Genomic DNA, 19,677 nt, shown 5'->3' with positions numbered 1-19,677 from the left:
CATTAAATACTGAGAATCATGAAAGAAGGGGAACATAAAATGGCTCTGAGCACTATGGGACTTAACATCAAAGCTCATCAGTGCCCTAGACGTGGAACTACTTAAACCTGACTAACCTAAGGACATCACACACATCCATGCCCGAGGCAGGATAAGGAACTGCGACCGTAGCAGCAACGCGGTTCCGGACTGAAGCGCCTAGAACCGTTCGGCCACAGCGGCTGGAAAGGGCAACAGACAGATTTCATATTTCTAGATTTCCCGAAATCATTTGATACGGTACTCCATTGCAGGCTGCTAATGAAGGTACGAACATATGGAATAGGTTCACAGATGTGTGAGTGGGTCGAAGACTTTTTAAATAATAGAACCCAGTATGTTGCCCTCGACGTCGAGTGTTCATCAGAGACAAGGGTATAGTGAGGAGTGCCCCAGGGAAGTGTAATAGGACCGCCGTTGTTCTCTGTGTACATAAATGCTTTGGCTGACAGGGTGGGCACCAATCTGCGGTAAGGTGTCGAAGTTGAGTGACGGTAGGAAGACACAAAACGACATAGACAAAATATCTTGTTGGTGTGATGAATGACAGCTAGTCCTACATGTGGAAAAATGTAAGTTAATGCGGGTTAGTAAGAAGAACAAACCTGTAATTTTGGGTTACCGTATTACTAGCACTCTGCTTGACACAATAAAGTCGTTCAACTATCTGGGCGCAACGTTGCAAAGCGTTGTGAAATGGAACGAGCGGGTGAGAACTGTGGTGGGGAAGGCGAATGGTCGACTTCGGTTCATTGGGAGAATTTTAGGAAAGAGTGGTTCACCTGTGAAGGAGGCCGCATATAGGACGATGGTGCGACCTGTACCTGGGTACTGCTCGAGTGTCTGGGATGCGTACCGGGTCGGATTGAAGGAAGACATCGAATCGATTCAGAGGAGGGCTGCTAAATTACTTCCCGGTAGGTTCGACCAATAAGTAATTGTTATGGAGATGCTTCGGAAACTCAAATGCGAATCCCTGGGGGGGGGGGGGGGGGGGGGGGACGTTATTTTCGAGAAAGACTGTTGAGAAAATTTAGAGAACGGGAATTTGAAGCTGGCTGCCGAACGATTCTACTGCCGTCAACATACATCGCTCGTAAGGACCACGAAGATAAGATACGAGAAATTAAGGCTCATACGGAGCCGTACAAACAGTCGTTTTTCCCTCGCTGTGTTGCGAGTGGAACAGGAGGGGAAATGACAAGCAGTGGTACAGAATACCCTCCCCCACGCATCATAAGGTGGCTTGCGAAGTATCTATGTAGATGTAGATATAAGTACAATTACGTCTTCCATTGTCAATATCTAAACTACTGGCCGGCCGGTGTGGCCGAGCAGTTCTAGGCGCTTCAGCCTGGAACTGCGCGACCGCTACGGTCGCAGGTTCGAATCCTGCCTCGGGCATAGATGTGTGTGATGTCCTTAGGTTAGTTACGTTTAAGTAGTTCTAAGTTCTAGGGGACTGATGACCTCAGATGTTAAGTCCCATAGTGCTCAGAGCCATTAGAACAATTTTTTTAAAATCTAAACTGCTATGGTGCTCGTCGCCTTATTTTCGTGATCTGTCATTGCATATTCCGTATTTTATTAGTGTGAATTTTAATTGTACACCGGCCATAAAAAGGTTCTTGTCTTTGAATTTACGTCATGACGGAATCCTCATGCTTCAAAAATGGTTCAAATGGCTCTGAGCACTATGGGACTCAACTGCTGAGGTCATTAGTCCCCTAGAACTTAGAACTAGTTAAACCTAACTAACCTAAGGACATCACAAACATCCATGCCCAAGGCAGGATTCGAACCTGCGACCGTAGCGGTCTTGCGGTTCCAGACTGCAGCGCCTTTTAACCGCACGGCCACTTCGGCCGGCCCCTCATGCTTCGCGCGGACGAACAACAGCCATTCGCTCTGGGAAATCCATCGTACTAAGCCCTCAGTTTATTTGCTGCACATCTGACCGGCGGCCTACTTCGTGGTCCGTACGTTTGGCCAATGCCACAGGCTCAAATGTCTTCTGCACTCAATCTGACAACTCCACCCGCTGCCTCCTCCCGAGCTATGCGTGTCAAACTGCCACTCGCGTAGACGCGACTGTCTTGCAATTTTACAGCGGCGGAAAAAGTAAAAGCAAAATTAGTAGTATCCATATACAACCGCAGACCGAAGTCGTCGCGGAAGACACTGCCATGCATCCGCCTGGCGTGACTTACTACATTACAGGCTTGTTCGGTTGCCAAAACCGTATTGTTTTTCTTTCAGAATTACGACCTTAACTTAAACACGAGCACATCATATATTCTCAGGGAAGGCCTTGTAGAATATACACGAAGTTCCGTATGGTCAGCGGAAAAAATAGCAATAATTTTCGCTCTGTTGGCGAGTACTAACAACTGCTTGTTCTTAATGGACTGAATAATATTCTGCGTGTAGGAGAGTGTGATTGACACTTCCTGGCAAGCGACTCGTAAAGCTCGCTCAGACTAGTTGGTCCCGCATGTGAAGTTCCACTCGGACCAAATCCGGGGGCATGTTAGTCATTTGTGACGAGTGATTACTCCTGACCCTGGACACGAGAAAACAGAGTCGGTAATGTTAGTGTCCTTCAGAGTGCAGTAGATGGCAAATTCAGGGTCTCCTAGAGTCACGCGTTGTCGTTCAGAGTCAAAGCTTCTCCCACCTCAGCGTAACTATTCATTTCTGTGTAGTGGCGTTCGTGGGAGGCAGTTCCCCGGGGAGCGGCCGTTCGGAAATAACGAAAAAAGGTTAACGTTTTGCGGTAATTTGAGACTCGTTGAGGGGAGACTTGGAGTCCGGAATACTCACCGGCGATGCCAGTCAGTCACAATACTTTTCGATTGCAAATAGGATAACACGGAGTTCTGTATTTTAGTTGATGATCAGGATATAACCTACAGCCGGTCAATCGACAAGGCCTTGGCACACTGAAGACAATCAGTGAAATACGAGGGTTGTCCGATCGGTCGCGAAATGGAAACCACTGGGAAAATCCGGTAAAGCTTTGCACAGATGTGTTGGGCAGTGTCTCTAGTATGCCCGCCTGTCGTTTTGTGACGCTCTTTTCAGTTTTGAGTGAACAGTGAGCACGTAAAGATGTGTAGGGAATAGAGTTTCCCGCCAAGTATGAGGGCCTGGTTAGATATTTCGCCTGTGTGACGCAGCCCACATAACACAACTGTCGAGCAGTTCCTTCTTCATTCCAATTCTCGACCGCACACTGCAGGGGCAATGAAGGCGCTCCTGCAGCTGAGCCGTAGGGCCGTATAACGATCCTGCCTTGGAGGCGTTTAAGTGGGAGATGTGTCTCAGAGCTGGATAGTGACAGATGGTGACGGCGAGACTGGATGCGCGTGTAGTTTATGTATCAGCCGATAGAGGACAGTACTGGATAGAGGACTGGTTTTAGTTTCGATTGAGCCCACTAGAGTGTACTAAAGTAACTGATTGTTTTTCATAAACTGTTCTAGTATTTTCATAAAGTGTTATTATGTCTTTTTGTATATGTAAAATGTTATAAATGTGTTTTAGCAGTATGAATGATGCGTGAATGTGGATTAATGTTAATATGACGAGTTATGTAGTAGGATTTAGTGTGGGAACATTTCGAAGAAGTATCGATATGGACAAAGGGGATTTTTGTAGAATAGATTTGTAAAGTAAGTTTATGGTAAAGGGAAAGTTAATTCAGGTATAAATAACAAAAGTAAATAACTTTATGCATAAACAAAACTTCAGCATATTAGATAATTACGTCGGTGAAAGGTGCAGTCGTTAGGTTTACTATTTTGCCATTGGTTATTGATGAAAAGCGCGGACTGACGCGGGAGAATGTTGTTTTGCTATTGTCTGTTGAGTAAACTGACCAATGGTAAAGCAATATTCTTCGCGCGCCTTTCTCTGCTGGTAGATAAGACTTAGAGTATTCTAGAGAGGAGTGGAAGCCTAGCCATGAAATAGATCGTACGTGTGTAGCAGTAGTTCCGATGGAAACGATAAGTTGCCGGATCTAGCAGTGTTTCATACATCAAAAGTGTTGGAAAGTGACGGCATAATTATTCCGATGTGTGTGTAGAAATTTCGGAATTTTTAGGTGAATTTTGTGACGAGAAAAGACATATATTCCGAGTGGCTTATTGAGCAGGTCGGTGGCTAAAAACTGTGACTGCATTTGGTACCGACAGACTTAATATTTTTAATATTTCACGAGCATTCTCAATCAAAAACAATCAGTATTTTTGTAGCTATTACGTTTTCGGGAAATGCAACACCATAAACTTGCTAACGTGAGTGAAAGGGATTGTGAGTGACTGTGTTAAGACTAGCACGGGCTCGGTAGTGATACTTGTTCACCTAAGTTTCAGAATGTATTAATTGAGGACAAAACTTGCAATCTTTCATTGTTTGTTTCTCCCGAAACGTAGATTAGTGACTTTAATTGCAGCCTGGTTCACGTCGAAGTACAGTAGGTTTCACACGGCTTTCCTACTGATGATCTGCTGAGACAATGTTCACAGGTAGGTGCAGGTCCGTCGTAAAGGGACGGAAAGAAACGCGCCACCGCACAGCGTTTCAAATGAGAAGTGTTTGATCACTCACAACACGGTCCGTAATTGGCTCACAAGAACCACTGGCCATGAAGACAAAATTTTTCCACAGACAACGAGCTGCAGACCAGTGCAGATAACTGGCTGAAAGCACAGGCGGCTGCTTTCTACGACGAGGATATTGGAAAGCTGATACAACACTACGACAAAACTCGAAGTTGGAGCGGCGACTATGTAGAGAAGTAGGTGGAAGGTGTACCTAACTGTTGCAAAGAAAACGTTTCTGGTTTTCACTGTGGTTTCCGTTTAGCGACCGATCGGAACTTACTTTCTGGACAGCCCTCGTACAGTGAAGAGTAGGAAATATGTGAATGACGGTAGTGGACAGTCTTTGGGTTAATTACTTCGTGAGACGAGGCACTGTGGCTTCGGACAAAGCTACTCCGCTAGTGAGTGCAGCATCAGCATGAAGTAGCAACAGGGGCGTTGATGTAAGCACTGCATTAGCTAATCTTTGACAGGCTACATTATTTCTAATCTTTTAACAACGGCGATAGCCGCACTATGTGCTCTCGTGTGTTACGAAAGGGTCTAGGCGAGCGATCTCCGTTGCACAGGAAAGCAACGCGTCGGGGCACGAACCGACACTACGAAATAAAGTATGCACTTGGCATCCCTATTTTGGATCAGGTCTTTGGTCGGACACCAGGTAAGTTGGAAGAACGCATTTGTGCTGACTGTTATTTTTTAACTTATAAATTATTGCACATTATTACTTTTCACATTAAATAAAGAATTAATTTTAAGTAAAAGTGGTGAGTATGTGTTACTACACCCCTGTTCTCAAAATGAATATCCAACACTGCTCAACAATAAAAACCGGACAAGTGAAGTGCGAACATAACTCGCGTTCTCTGTGTTTCGTACAAACTTAATTATTCGTACGTAAATATTTTTTCCACAGGCTTTGATGAGAGACTTGGCGATTATCAAAATATGTGACTGCATATACTTAAGAGCTCAAAATTTTTACACCGTCAAGGAACTGCACACCATAGCATTGCCATAAGTTTCAACTTACTATCTCGACCCGTTTCCGAGAAAAAGAGGTCTTAACAGACAAACAGACATTCGGATAACAAACTAATCCCATACGAGTTGCATTTTAAGCGATTATGTACAAAAAGGCTTTTGCATACTGTCTGATAGTTGGTTAAATCATTACTTATCCTGCGTTATTATTGGTGTCCAGCTTCAATCCATACGTATGTCTCATTCTGTTGTACAATCAATTGTAGCTACAATTTTGTTATTTGATTTTATTATCAATCGATGCTGTAGAACAGGAAATAAATTTATATAAATATGACCGTAAATAATTGTTTTAGTAACAACGTATTTATACGCTGAGGTGACAAAAGTCACTGGATACCTTCTAATATTGTGTCGGAGCTGCTTTTGCCGGGCGTAGTCCAGCAATTCCACGTCGGACGCACTGAACAAGTCATTAGAAGTCCCGTGCAGAAATACTGTGCCAAGCTGCCCCTACAGCCGTCTGTGATTGCGAAAGTGTTGCCGGTGCAGGATTTTGTCCACGAACTGTCATCTTGACTATGTCCCATAAATGTTCGACGGCGGGCCATCTGGAATGCTAAATCACTCACTCCAATTGTCCACAATCTTCTTCAAACCAATCGCGACCAATCGAACCTCATTAACATGACGTCGTTGTTTGGGAACATGAAAGTCCATGAACGGCTGAAAATGGTCTCCAAGTAGCCGAACATAACCATTGCCGGTCAATGATCTGTTCAGTTGGACCAAACTCCACTCCATGCAAACACTGCCCCCAGCATTACGGAACCCTTGCACTACACCGTGTTGAGAGCTTGGGTCCGTGGCCTTGTGAAGTCAGCGTCACAAGCGAACTCTACCATCAGCTCTTACCATCTGACCAGGCCATGGTTCTCCAGTCGTTTGCCGATATGGTCACGACCACAGGAGAGGTGCTGGAAGCGATGTCGTGCTGTTATCAAAGGCACTAGCGTCGGTCGTCTGCTCCCATAGCCCATTAACGCCAAATTTCGCAGCACTGTCCTAACGAATACGTTCGTCGTCCGCCCCACATTGATTTCTGCCGTTATTTCACGCTGTGTTGCTAGTCTGTTAGCACCGACAACTCTACCCAAACGCCACGGCTTTGGGTCGTTAAGTGAAGACCGACGGCCGCTGCGTTGCCCATGGTGAGAGATACTGCCTCAAATTTGGTATTTTCCACACTCTCTTTGTGGTATCAAGGTTCGATACCACACTTGTTAGGGGTTGCAAAAAAAAAAAAAAAAAAATGGTTCTGAGCACTATGGGACTTGACTACTGAGGTCATCAGTCCCCTATAACTTAGAACTACTTGAACCTAATTAACCTAAGGACATCACACACATCCCTGCCCGAGGCAGGATCCGAACCTGCGACCGTAGCAGTCACGCGGTTCCGGACTGAAGCGACTAGAACCGCTCGGCCGTTAAGGATTGCAGTTATCGCGAGTCACGACCAGAGCCGCTAGCGCCTCTCCGCGGCTTGTATCAAGTTTCTAGTGAGCTCTCGTCCACTCTTGCTCCGGACGTCAAGTAGTAAAGTAGCATAGCCTTCAGCTGATAGGAAGCAACATCTAACAAGGTGGTTAGTAACATATGGGCTAGGTGAGGCCTCAATAGCTATCTGTTTATAATTATATGTATGCAGCCAAGAAGAATCTTGTACAGCCACTTACGTAGAATATACAGGGTGATTCAAAAAGAATACCACAACTTTAAAAATGTGTATTTAATGAAAGAAACATAATATAACCTTCTGTTATACATCATTACAAAGAGTATTTAAAAGGTTTTTTTTTCACTCAAAAACAAGTTCAGAGATGTTCAATATCGCCCCCTCCAGACACACGAGCAATATCAACCCGATACTCCAACTCGTTCCACACTCTCTGTAGCATATCAGGCGTAACAGTTTGGATAGCTGCTGTTATTTCTCGTTTCAAATCATCAATGGTGGCTGGGAGAGGTGGCCGAAACACCATATCCTTAACATACCCCCATAAGAAAAAATCGCAGGGGGTAAGATCAGGGCTTCTTGGAGGCCAGTGATGAAGTGCTCTGTCACGGGCTGCCTGGCGGCCGATCCATAGCCTCGGGTAGTTGACGTTCAGGTAGTTACGGACAGATAAGTGCCAATGTGGTGGCGCTCCATCCTGCTGAAATATGAATTGTTGTGCTTCTTGTTCGAGCTGAGGGAACAGCCAATTCTCTAACATCTCCAGATACTGTAGTCCAGTTACAGTAGCACCTTCGAAGAAAAAGGGACCAAAAACGTTATTGGCTGAAATGGCACAGAAAACGTTCACCTTAGGCGAGTCACGTTCATACTGAGTTGTTTCCCGCGGATTCCCAGTGCCCCATATACAGACATTGTGACGGTTGACTTTCCCGTTAGTGTGGAAAGTTGCTTCATCACTAAACACAATCTTTGAAACGAAAGATTCATCTGTTTCCATTTGAGCAAGGATAAAATCACAGAAATCGATTCTTTTAATCTTATCAGCTGCAGACAGTGCTTGAACCAATTTCAGACGATAAGGTTTCATAACTAACCTTTTTCGTAGGACTCTCCATACAGTTGACTGTGGAATTTGCAGCTCTCTGCTAGCTCTGCGAGTCGATTTTCCTGGGCTGCCAACAAATGCTTGCTGGATGCGTGCTACATTTTCATCACTCGTTCTCGGCCGTCCAGAACTTTTCCCTTTGCACAAACACTCATTCTCTGTAAACTGTTTATACCAACGTTTAATACACCACCTGTCAGGAGGTTTAACACTATACTTCGTTCGAAATGCGCGCTGAACAACTGTCGTCGATTCACTTCTGCCGTACTCAATAACACAAAAAGCTTTCTGTTGAGCGGTCGCCATCTTAGCATCAACTGACGCTGACGCCTAGTCAACAGCGTCTCAAGCGAACAAATGTACAACTAAATGAAACTTTATAGCTCCCTTAATTCGCCGACAGATAGTGCTTAGCTCTGCCTTTTGTCGTTGCAGAGTTTTAAATTCCTAAAGTTGTGGTATTCTTTTTGAATCACCCTGTATATTATTTTTTACCAACGACTTCTAATTATTTTAGTCGTTGCAGATCCAGACCATGCAGCCAGCACCTTATCGACGTTACTGACAAACCTGGTGTAATTTAGATGTTTCTATTGTAAGTAGGCTGTTTAGGTTTTTATGTTGGTAACGCCACGTAGCGCTCTGAATGAAAATCACTGACCGTGCTGTGTGCAGTCTGTGGCTGGTTTGGATTGTTGGAACATTTGCTGTTGTAGTGTTGGGCAGTTGGATGTGAACGGCGGGTAGCGTTGCACAGTTGGAGGTGTCCCGCGAGCAGTGGTGGATGTGGGGAGAGAGATGGCAGAATTTTGAGAGCGGACGACCTGGACGTGTGTCCATCAGAAAGAGTAAATTTGTAATTCTGGATATCATGAACTGATATATATATATATATATGATGACTTTTGAATATTATTAAGGTAAATAGATTGTTCGTGCTCTGTCAAAATCTTTCATTTGCTAACTATGCCTATCAGTAGTTGGTGCCTTCAGTAGTTAGAATCTTTTACTTAGCTGGCCGTTTTGTCGCTCGCTATATTGCAGTAGTTCGAGTAACGAAGATTTTTGTGAGGTAAGTGATTCATGAAAGGTGTAGGTTATTGTTAGTCAGGGCCATTCTTTTATAGGGATTATTGAAAGTCAGACTGCGTTGCGCTAAAAATATTGAGAGTCAGTTTAGTATTCATCAGTAAAGAGAGAAATGTCTGAGTACGTTCAGTTCTGGTCAGCTGTTTGAAAATCAAATAACGGAAGAGGTTTGTCAGCACAGTAATTCATTGATCTTTCTAAGGGGATGGTTCACTATTTAGCATTGGCCACCAGTCAACATTGGCGACGACTCCTTCGTCGTCATCATAACACTCTTGACAATGCGGGTCTCGGAATATTGAATTCCATGACTATCTCCGAAATGTAATATCGCATACGTGTAGCTCCAACTGCCATTCCGCATTGATGGTCTGTTAGTTCCTGCCCTGTGGCTGTAATCAAGCTGGAAACTTTTCACGTGAATTACCTGAGTACAGCTGACATCTCCACCAGTGTACTGCCCTTTTATACATTCTGTACGCAGTACTACCGCCATCTCTATATATGCAATTCGCTGTCCTATGACTTTTGTCACCGCGTTGTATATTATTTCATTCAAAGCACATCATCAGAAAATTAAGAAACAAAACTCTGATTAGCTCGGTGGAGGCACACTTTCATATATGACTGGTGTCGGCACTGAAACGACGATGGCTTAATCCGCCTCGCAGCTTTTGATGTACGTGACGGGTCTTTGTGGAAAGGAGCCAATGAAACAAAGGCGCGTAAAACGCGGCGTGACGTTTGTAGGTCGAGAGGCAACGACCCGCAGACCGCCGGGAGAATGCGACCATTGAGCGAGCGGCCGGTGAATGGCAGCGCGGTGGGGTGGGCTTGTTTACCGCGGCGGCCGCTGGGTGTCGCAGGGCGCCAAGTATGTGGAGCGGAAGCGAAGCGCCGCGCGGGTTATATTGGACGCTGCGCCGGCGCGTCAAAACAGCTGACAAGCAGCATCACTCGCTGGAGTGCCGGCGCGCGTAAATATAGCGACCGCACCTACCGCCCTCTCTCTCTCTCTCTCTCAGTCTGTGCAGCTCCGTAAAGCCGTGCGGGGTCGTGGGCTCGAGCCCCACTTTGGACATGTTTGCTTACCTTTACGTACGTGTCGTATAGTGACACGTTGTCTTACATTGTCTTCTGTCGCCATCTACAGTGAACCTCGTCCTGTGGAGAGAGTATGTTGTGTTGGCTGAAGAGCCAACACCGTGTTACTAGAGGAGGCCGAAATGCACACGTTTTAGCTCACGCAGGCTGGCGTGAGGAGGGAAGGACTATACTGACGTGAGGTCTGGAACATGACAAGGAATTAGAATTCAGAAAGCAGACGTAATTAGTTTGATACTTAACTGTAATGCATTAATGATGAATGTCGCTCTTTACGGTACATGATTCACAATATTATCTGTCCAGAATAGTAACTGAATATGGCGCCTTGCTAGCTCGTAGCGAATGACGTAGCTGAAGGCTATGCTAAACTGTCGTCTCGGCAAATGAGAGCGTATGTAGACAGTGAACCACCGCTAGCAAAGTCGGCTGTACAACTGGGGCGAGTGCTACGGAGTCTCTCGACACTAGACCTGCCGTGTGGCGGCGCTCGGTCTGCAATCACTGATAGTGGCGACACGCGGGTCCGACGTATACTAACGGACCGCGGCCGATTTAAAGGCTACCACCTAGCAATTGTGGTGTCTGGCGGTGACACCACAGAGTAAATCATAACTGCAAATCTGGCAAGGGAAACTGCCCATCACACTTCCCTCAGATTCAGTCTTAAGGGGGTCCAGTTGACAGCCCGCCAAAAACTGAACACAGATAAAACATGAAAACGGGAACAAGGTGCACTGAACCGTGAAAGAAGAAGCAAAATAGAAATAGTAAACGGTCCAATCACAAGAAGTGCAACATAGAGGTGTATGGAAGAGCCTCGGTGTCGTGGTTAAATGGTGACGGTTTTGGTCTGCAGATCTGGCGAAACGTATTCGAAGCTTCTTTAAATGGTTCAAACGGCTCTGAGCACTATGGGACTTAACATCTGTGGTCATCAGTCCTCTAGAACTTATAACTGCTTAAACCTAACTAACCTAAGGACATCACACACACACACACCCATGTCCGAGGCGACCGTAGCGGTCGCACGGTTCCAGACTGAAGCGCCTAAAATCCCTCTGGAAGCTTCTTCGTCCCCATTTTCTTCCCACTGTTCGCTGTATTCAGATCTGCGTGTGTGTCGTGGTGTAATGTCCGTTTGCAAAAGCGAGAAGTAAGCAAGGGACCTATAATCAAAGCAGATTCTGCAGATTTTCAGCCGAAAGGAAGTTGTTCTCGAATGGGAACCGCAAAAGTTTGATGACAATGAGACAAGTCAACCGAATCCTCCACCGAAAAACAAGTCCGGTGTGTCACACACGGCATTAGCGACAATATGTGTGCCATATGATAGGTATCTCTTATCGACGCACCTAACTTGTACGGCTGGTGAGTGAGTGAGACAGGACCGCTTGCCCGATTTAGGTGTCGTGTGAATGTGATTGTGATCACTCCCAAGGAAATGATGAAAACATGATAATTTGTCACATAAGCTGCAACAAATGAACGTAAGATTTCATAACCACACACTTTTCCCTGTGCTCTTTCAAAACATACGGTTTTAACGATTATGTAGTTGCGTACTATTTTTGACGTTTTGACTCTTGAGTTCCTTGGTAGTAACGTGGTTCACACCCGTTTATTTGTTGTTTTAATTTCTGTGATACGTCTACGTGGTATCTCACCTGCTCATCACATTTACTTGCGACAGTAATATTCTCTTACCACATGACTCATAATCCATAACTAGTGTGTGGTGCGACGACTGCCAAGGCTACAGAAAGAGGACAAACCTTAATATGGCCAGACGAACAGTTCATAGCTTTGTGAAAAAAAAAATTAAAATAAACCGCAAACGGAAGTTTTGAACCTACGTCGTCCGGTTGGAGGTCTAGCAACGCAGCGGCTTATCCGCCGCGCGATCTCTCTTCCAGCCCGCTCGATGTTGCACTTGTTAAAATGGACTGTTCACTGTTTCTACTCTGCTCTCTTTGTCACTTGAGTGCACGTACTTCTGGATGTCGTATATCTTGGCCGTTGCTAGCGATTACGGGAAGTCAGTCGATCAGCCGATCGGTTTAACGACCTCCCTATTCTTATTGGTGCCGGCCGAAGTGGCCGTGCGGTTAAAGGCGCTGCAGTCTGGAACCGCAAGACCGCTACGGTCGCAGGTTCGAATCCTGCCTCGGGCATGGATGTTTGTGATGTCCTTAGGTTAGTTAGGTTTAACTAGTTCTAAGTTCTAGGGGACTAATGACCTCAGCAGTTGAGTCCCATAGTGCTCAGAGCCATTTATTCTTATTGGTTCAAAGTTAATATATATATATCGGCGAGGCGGCGCATTTCCCCTACGCGAGCGAAATATGTATTTCTTGACTTAGCGTTGCTCCATGGCGAGCGAAGACGTGTAAGAAAATCGGTATGTCATCGGATTTTGTTGCGAGATTGGGTAATGAGAGGACGTCTATGAAGTGTTTACAATGAAACAATCATTGTCAACCGCCATATTGTATAATTTGTGTTTTTGAGATTCACAAGCGATATGTAACGTTAATGTGGAGTTTAGTAACAGCCATAATACAGTCTGGTGCATTTCAAAGGTAATTTCGCGTATTTATTTTTGATTAAAGATTCTGTGATGAACTGTTATGTACAACAAGCTATTAAGGACGTCGAACATTTGGTGGTCGATGTCTGCTGTAAAACCTGCTTCAGTAATACGGTCAAAAGCATATAGAAAGATTTCTCTGCTAAAACGATCTCATTTCACCCGCAGAAAATCATCGAATGACCAAATGCGAATGGCTGTGTTCCAGTTGGAGAAGATCCTATAGAAGTTTTCTTTCTCTTACATTTCAAGAATTTCACAGGCAACCGTCGGAGTCGGCAGCTGCTTCTACACCACGAGAGTAACTTGTCTACGTGTTCGAAATTACGTACGCTCTGGAAATTGATATTGTCCTTAGGCAAACAAACAAGACACACGCTAGTTCAGTAACAACGAGTTTAATATTACCAGCTTAAAAGCTTTAATATTATAATGATTAGCGAACAAGCTAACACAGTAAACAGAAGATTTAATTAACTTGTATTTCTGCACGTGAACAGAGACTCGTTACAAGTCTTGCAGCAAGAAACTGAGTCCAGCCAACACAGCGTCAACAAGGAAGAGGCTCGCTGTACGCAGGACGAACGACGGTGTCGTGGCGCTGAGGATCCAAGCCCGAGAGTGTCGCTTGGTTGCCACTCGTTGTCCTAGATTGCGGCGATAGAGGCCGCTCTAGTCCAGAGCCGCTAGAGGCGTGGCTTGGCGGAAGCGCACCATTCGGTCCGCCACAACCCGTGCGACTGCTATCGGCGTCTCAGAGATACTTGAAATTTCGTTACCAACTGTATGGCGTCCATATCGATACGTGATACCACAGATCTTATACTCTAGACATCGTTCAAGAAGAGATTTCTCCAAACCCCACCCCTAAGAGGGTGAAAAAGAGGTCGAAAGATTTTTTCAAAAATGTCGCTATTAATGTAACCTTGGACTTGAAAGTACGTAAATTGGTATTTGGTTTCTCGGCCGAAATTAAAGAAATACGTGCCTCAGCGTTTTGGGAAATTAGTAAACTGAACTCCTATGGGAGCTAAATAGTTCGTGAAAGTGTTTTTCTTTGTGTGTGTGTGTGTGTGTGTGTGTGTGTGTGTGTGTGTGTTAAAGTTGTTGCGGAAATTCAATCCCTAAGGCGGTAAAATAGGAGCTGAACCTTTTTACGGAAATATTTCATTACGAAAGAATTTTTGAAACTAAATCTCTGAAATTTTGTATTTCGCTTCTCAGTTAGAAATTTTAAAAAAAATACGTGCTTCATTCTTTCTTTTTTTGGAAATGATAATATTTTTGTATTAAAATATTTTTAAAGTTAAATCGATGAAAATTTCTAAAATAGTATGTTTCCACAGAAATATTATCACAAAAACTCAAAAGGCAGCGTTAACAAAAACTCCGACTTAAACTGCAAGACTTCCTTTTTTTTATGAGAAGCACATTCCGAAAAGACGTTGCTTCTATAGTCTTATCTAGCTTACAGAGTTTAGAAGACGTTGCAGTTTGCGCACAACATAAAAATCCCATTAATAGAAAAAAACTGCGCACACCATACAGTCAACGCGAACGAGGTAATGGGCGCTAAGCTGTTTCTGTAATATAAGAATCGTCACTAATGTTTATGACACTACAATTTTTATTTCTGTATGATCTAATGTGACTGCAAAGGAAAATGTTAGTGGAGCAATATGCGGGATGCAATATCTGTTCTTGAGTAGTGGATCCCACAGTCGTTATGTTAAAGTGGGCCTCGATCTGTATCCTACACTTGAAGTGACGATTTCTGGAGCATGCCAAAAACGTGCTCTGTTCACACGCATCACGGCATCGAATCCTGGCGGTGTGCGGCGCCTCTTTCATGGTGTCTATTTTATTGATTGTTTTGTTTTTTCTTTCGAAAGATGATTTGATTAATGAATAAACCCACATAAGTCATTTTTGAGTTAAAAATTATTGTTATTCATCCTGTGTGAGCCAAAAGATACACGACACAGTTTTACAGTTTTATACAGAGAGAGCGCTTCACAGCATTACCATCCCGCAGGAAGGCGCTATATAGTTATGGCCAGACCCCATAGAGGACACACACACCAGCAGCTCAGTTATGCTTCCACCTAACATCACGGAAATAGTTGCCATTGAGCAGCCACCCGCTGAACACTGATATAAGCTGACGCACGACTGCTCTCAGCTACTATCAAATCAGTATCAGCAGTTATTGACAGTACTTCGTGACACCATCGGGACCATGTCTATAGTCGCCACCATAAACAGCGAAACTGGACATTCTACTAAGCTCACCATAGAAAAATTTGCCATCCCAGTGCTCACGCACAGATGAAACGTTCAGCGTTTACGGATGGCGCAGCGGTCGAGTGTGAACATGAGACGGTAGTGATCAAATAGTTCAAGTGGCTCTGAGCACTATAGGACTTAACATCTGTGGTCATAAGTCCCCTAGAACTTAGAACTACTTAAACCTAACTAACCTAAGGACGTCACACACATCCATGTCCGAGGCAGGATTCGAACCTGCGACCGTAGCGCTCCCGTGGTTCCAGACTGTAGCGTCTAGAACCGCACGGCCACACCGGCCGGCTACAGTAGTGATCAATGAGACATTTATGTTTCAAGTGAACATTGTAAGTAAACATGGCTAAATGTAAAAGACATACTGGCAAAAGAGACCAATCGTGTTTGGCCGTACCCATGGCCATACGGTGTGTGGAGTCGCTGCATTTGTTGGTGTTTGGCGGCCGACTATTCAGCGTGACTACAAGCAGTGCAGTAATACGCGTGACCCCGATACACTGCCTAAGAACTGTGGACGGAAAAAGATCCCAACTGAGAGGGACCGGAGATGCGTTACAGACTTTGTAGTGTCCCTTTTGCAATATTCATCCTTATCGAGGTGAAACATAAATAAAAATGACTGTATGTGACTCAAAATGGATTGCAAACATTGATTTATCATTGATTTGACTGTAAAAATATACAATATATATCGATAAATGCAGAAAAGATATTATTTTTAGTGTATGAGATTATAATGTGTAAGTAATTAAAAGAAGTATTATCATCTCTGTAAGAGATGCGCTAGCATTTGTTTCTGTCGTAACGTAATTGCAAATATTTAATGGTGTAAACTGTGTCCTAGTAAGAATATATTAGTATAAAGTGATCTCCGTGTGTTATTTCAAGAACCTACGCCACATTTATCTTATGAAAAGAATATTTAATGAAAATTATTTAGCATGTTTCCAGCTGCTGCGGAGCGAGTAACAGTGATCTCTGATTGTTAACAATTAGCCGCCATTACGCGGTACATTTAAAAATATTTTTTCACAGCACAATGTCTGATAGCCGGAGCGGAAGAAATTATGTAAAAATATTCAGTGAGATTAATTGAAGTAATCCAGTGAAATAATTTTATTAAAACTTGTCTATTTTCTGTGATAGTGAACTGGAGCTGAGTAATACTACGCTATTGCATTTACAGTAATTTGTAGGGAGCCTGGCGCTCGATAAAACCAGATATAATACGTAATTGGCAACATACGAAATTCATTATTTTGCTAATTATATCTCTTTTGTATTTTTTGAAAGCTAAAAGTAAAAACTAACTCCACTAAAAATCAGTAACAGATCACGATAAATCAAAGGACAAACAAATTTACTAGGAGAGTGTTTCCTCTAAATAAATAGTTACATTTTTTTTTTAAGAGATATAATAACTTGTGAGTCAAGATCGTTTCCAAACGTGACAGAATTTGCTGCGGGTAGTGAATGAAGTTCCTTCCCCCCCTGTTAGTGAAAGAACAGCAACGGAAACTGCATGCAGTGAACACTGGGAGTCGATCGCCTTGCAACAAGATGGCAGTGCTCACACGGACATATAAAGACGACAAGAGGGAAGACCATGGTGTAGGAAGAATATGTGACTGAGCGCTCCCCCACTCCGTTACATCTCAATTCGTCTGCAAAACATCGGACTTCAACCCCATAGAGAATACGTGGGACGTGTTGGAAGAGCGAGTAAAATGCCGACGTCAGCATCCCTGCAACTTGGTTGAATTTCGCAGTCACATCCTTTGCGAGTGGCTCTAAGTGGATGCGACGTACCCGCACGACATGGACCCACTTCCTAATGGAATGCAGGCAGTTATCAAGTCCAGGGGCGGAATTACACCGTATCAAGTGACGCTTGTAATGATTTCTTGAGGAGTGACTAATTTTTTGTCCTGTGAACTTAATTACATTTGTATTCCTCATCGTTCGCTGTATTCATGAGTGACCCAGAGTTAAAGACAGTTCAGTGCAAGTGAACATTAAACTACAGCCACGCACCACGTTCAGACTAAAATTAAGTAGTGAAATACTATTGACTGTTGCTAATTTGTATTGCCATGCATATTTAACTGTTGCCGAAGTCTGTTTGGCCTTGCCATAAGGCTGTGTAGTTGCCGCGTGCAAGCAAGCCGCCCTGTCGACAACAACTAAAAATGGTTCAAATGGCTCTAAGCACAATGGGACCTAACATCTGAGGTCGTCATCAGTCCCCTATACTTAGAACTACTTAAACCTAACTAACCTAAGGACATCACACACATCCATGTCCGAGGCAGGATTCGAACCTGCGACCGTAGCAGAGGCGCGGTTCCGGACTGAAGCGTGTAGAACCGCTCGGCCACAGCGGCTGGCCAACAGCCACTACATTCAATGGTATGGGGCTGTCTTCCAGACATGTATGTTAAGTCCCATAGTGCTCAGAGCCATTTGAACCAGACATATACGAGTATTTATGTATGACAGCAAGAGCAATTAGTCAACAGTTTACTGCGCTTCTAGGCACCGGCCGGCCGCTGGTGGCCGAGCGGTTCTGGCGCTACAGTCCGGAACCGCGCGACCGCTACGGTCGCAGGTTCGAATCCTGCCTCGGGCATGGATGTGTGTGTTGTCCTTAGGTTAGTTAGGTTTAAGTAGTTCTAAGTTCTAGGGGACTTATGACCTCAGCAGTTGAGTCCCATAGTGCTCAGAGCCATTTGAACCATTTTTTTCTAGGCACCAACCGTTTACTTCCAGCCCAATGTACAACCTTAATCAGCCGGCTGGAGTGGCCGAGCGGTTCTAGGCGCTTCAGTCTGGAACCGCGCGACCGCTACTGTCACAGGTTCGAATCCTGCCTCGGTCATGGATGTGTGTGATGTCCTTAGGTTAGTTAGGTTTAAGTAGTTCTAAGTTGTAGGGGACTGGTGACCTCAGATGTTAAGTCCCATAGTGCTCAGAGCCATTACAACCTTAATCAATCATATTACAAACTTCCTTCACTCCTTCATTATTTTACTTATGATACTGGCGTCTTACTTGCACCCTCGGCATCCTGTCTCAAATGTTAATTTCCTCAATTCTTCACATGCACCCCCACGACATCCATATCCACACCGCCCTCTCAATGCCCTCCTCCGACTGACGCCGATGTGGCATCCCATCAGCAGCTTTTGCTTGTTGGGTGAAGGGTACACGTATAAAATGTTCTCTTTATTTAAGCATTTCACTTTGAAAGTTTTGTGGACGACTAGGTATACAATGGTAAGGAGACGTCAGCTGCAGAGTGATGTGGCGACTGTCGTCGCAGGAAAGATGCAGAGGAGCAGAAATGATTAGTGAACAAGTTAATCGTAGTAAACGGAGGGTGTGCTTAACTTGTATTTCTCCGAATGTACACAACAAGATATGTGTAGAGTCCAGATCATACACAACAATAACAATGATACTGCAGCCGCAACTAGGCGGCATCTCCGTGACGCCCGTAGCAGTGACTCCACGCATGAATGGGCGAGCTGGGCCACCGTACATTGCAGCAGCAGAGGGTGCTCGAAGTACAGACCTGCTGGAGGTGTGGCCCAGCGGCCTTGCTCTATTGGATGCGCCAGGCCTCGCAACATGGCTGTCGGCGTCAGACGGAAAGTAGCAACTCAGCTGCTGTTGTGCCTGTGGGGTGGTGTCGATGCATGATACCACAGGGAGGGAAGTGGGGTACACAAAATGGTACCTCATTACCTCGGGGCGAGAGCTCTATCATTAATTCTGTAGAGGTTTGGAACATCAGGCGGTAAATCAGTGGGGTGTTGATCCAAGAGTAAACCACAGTCTCAGTGTCCTTCTTCCAGTTTGAGAGCAGAGTCAACGTGGGTGTGTAACCTCCCCCTCGCTTATCGACCTTAATGACAGTGAAAAATTAAACCGCGTGTACCTAATGGAAATATGGGAAAAAGCAATCGACACCGAAGTTAATTTGTCGGTAAAGAGGGAGGAAAGGGTTACATCTAAATGAAAGGAAAAATGCAGATGAAACTGGTGGAAATTAATTTTGAAAAGGGGTAAAGTTAATAAAGAAAGTAAATGTGCGGTCGTTACGTTAACAATTAACTAGCGGTAATTAGATATTTGAGATTTGGGGAAAATTACGGTCGCCAGTCCTATGGACAGTTACTATAATAACTGAAAAAGAAAGGTTATTACACATATAATTAGCACTAGAAGCGTGGCAACTGAAGGTTGACACGTGTAGTGTGAAAACTGAAAGTTTGTCAGAAGTAATAAATTTCGCTACACTCTGACTTAATTTAGCAAAAGAATTAATA

This window comes from Schistocerca nitens, chromosome 5 (assembly GCF_023898315.1).
Source record: "Schistocerca nitens isolate TAMUIC-IGC-003100 chromosome 5, iqSchNite1.1, whole genome shotgun sequence".
In the NCBI taxonomy this organism is placed as follows: Eukaryota; Metazoa; Arthropoda; class Insecta; order Orthoptera; family Acrididae; genus Schistocerca; species Schistocerca nitens.
This window is presented reverse-complemented; position numbering follows the sequence as displayed.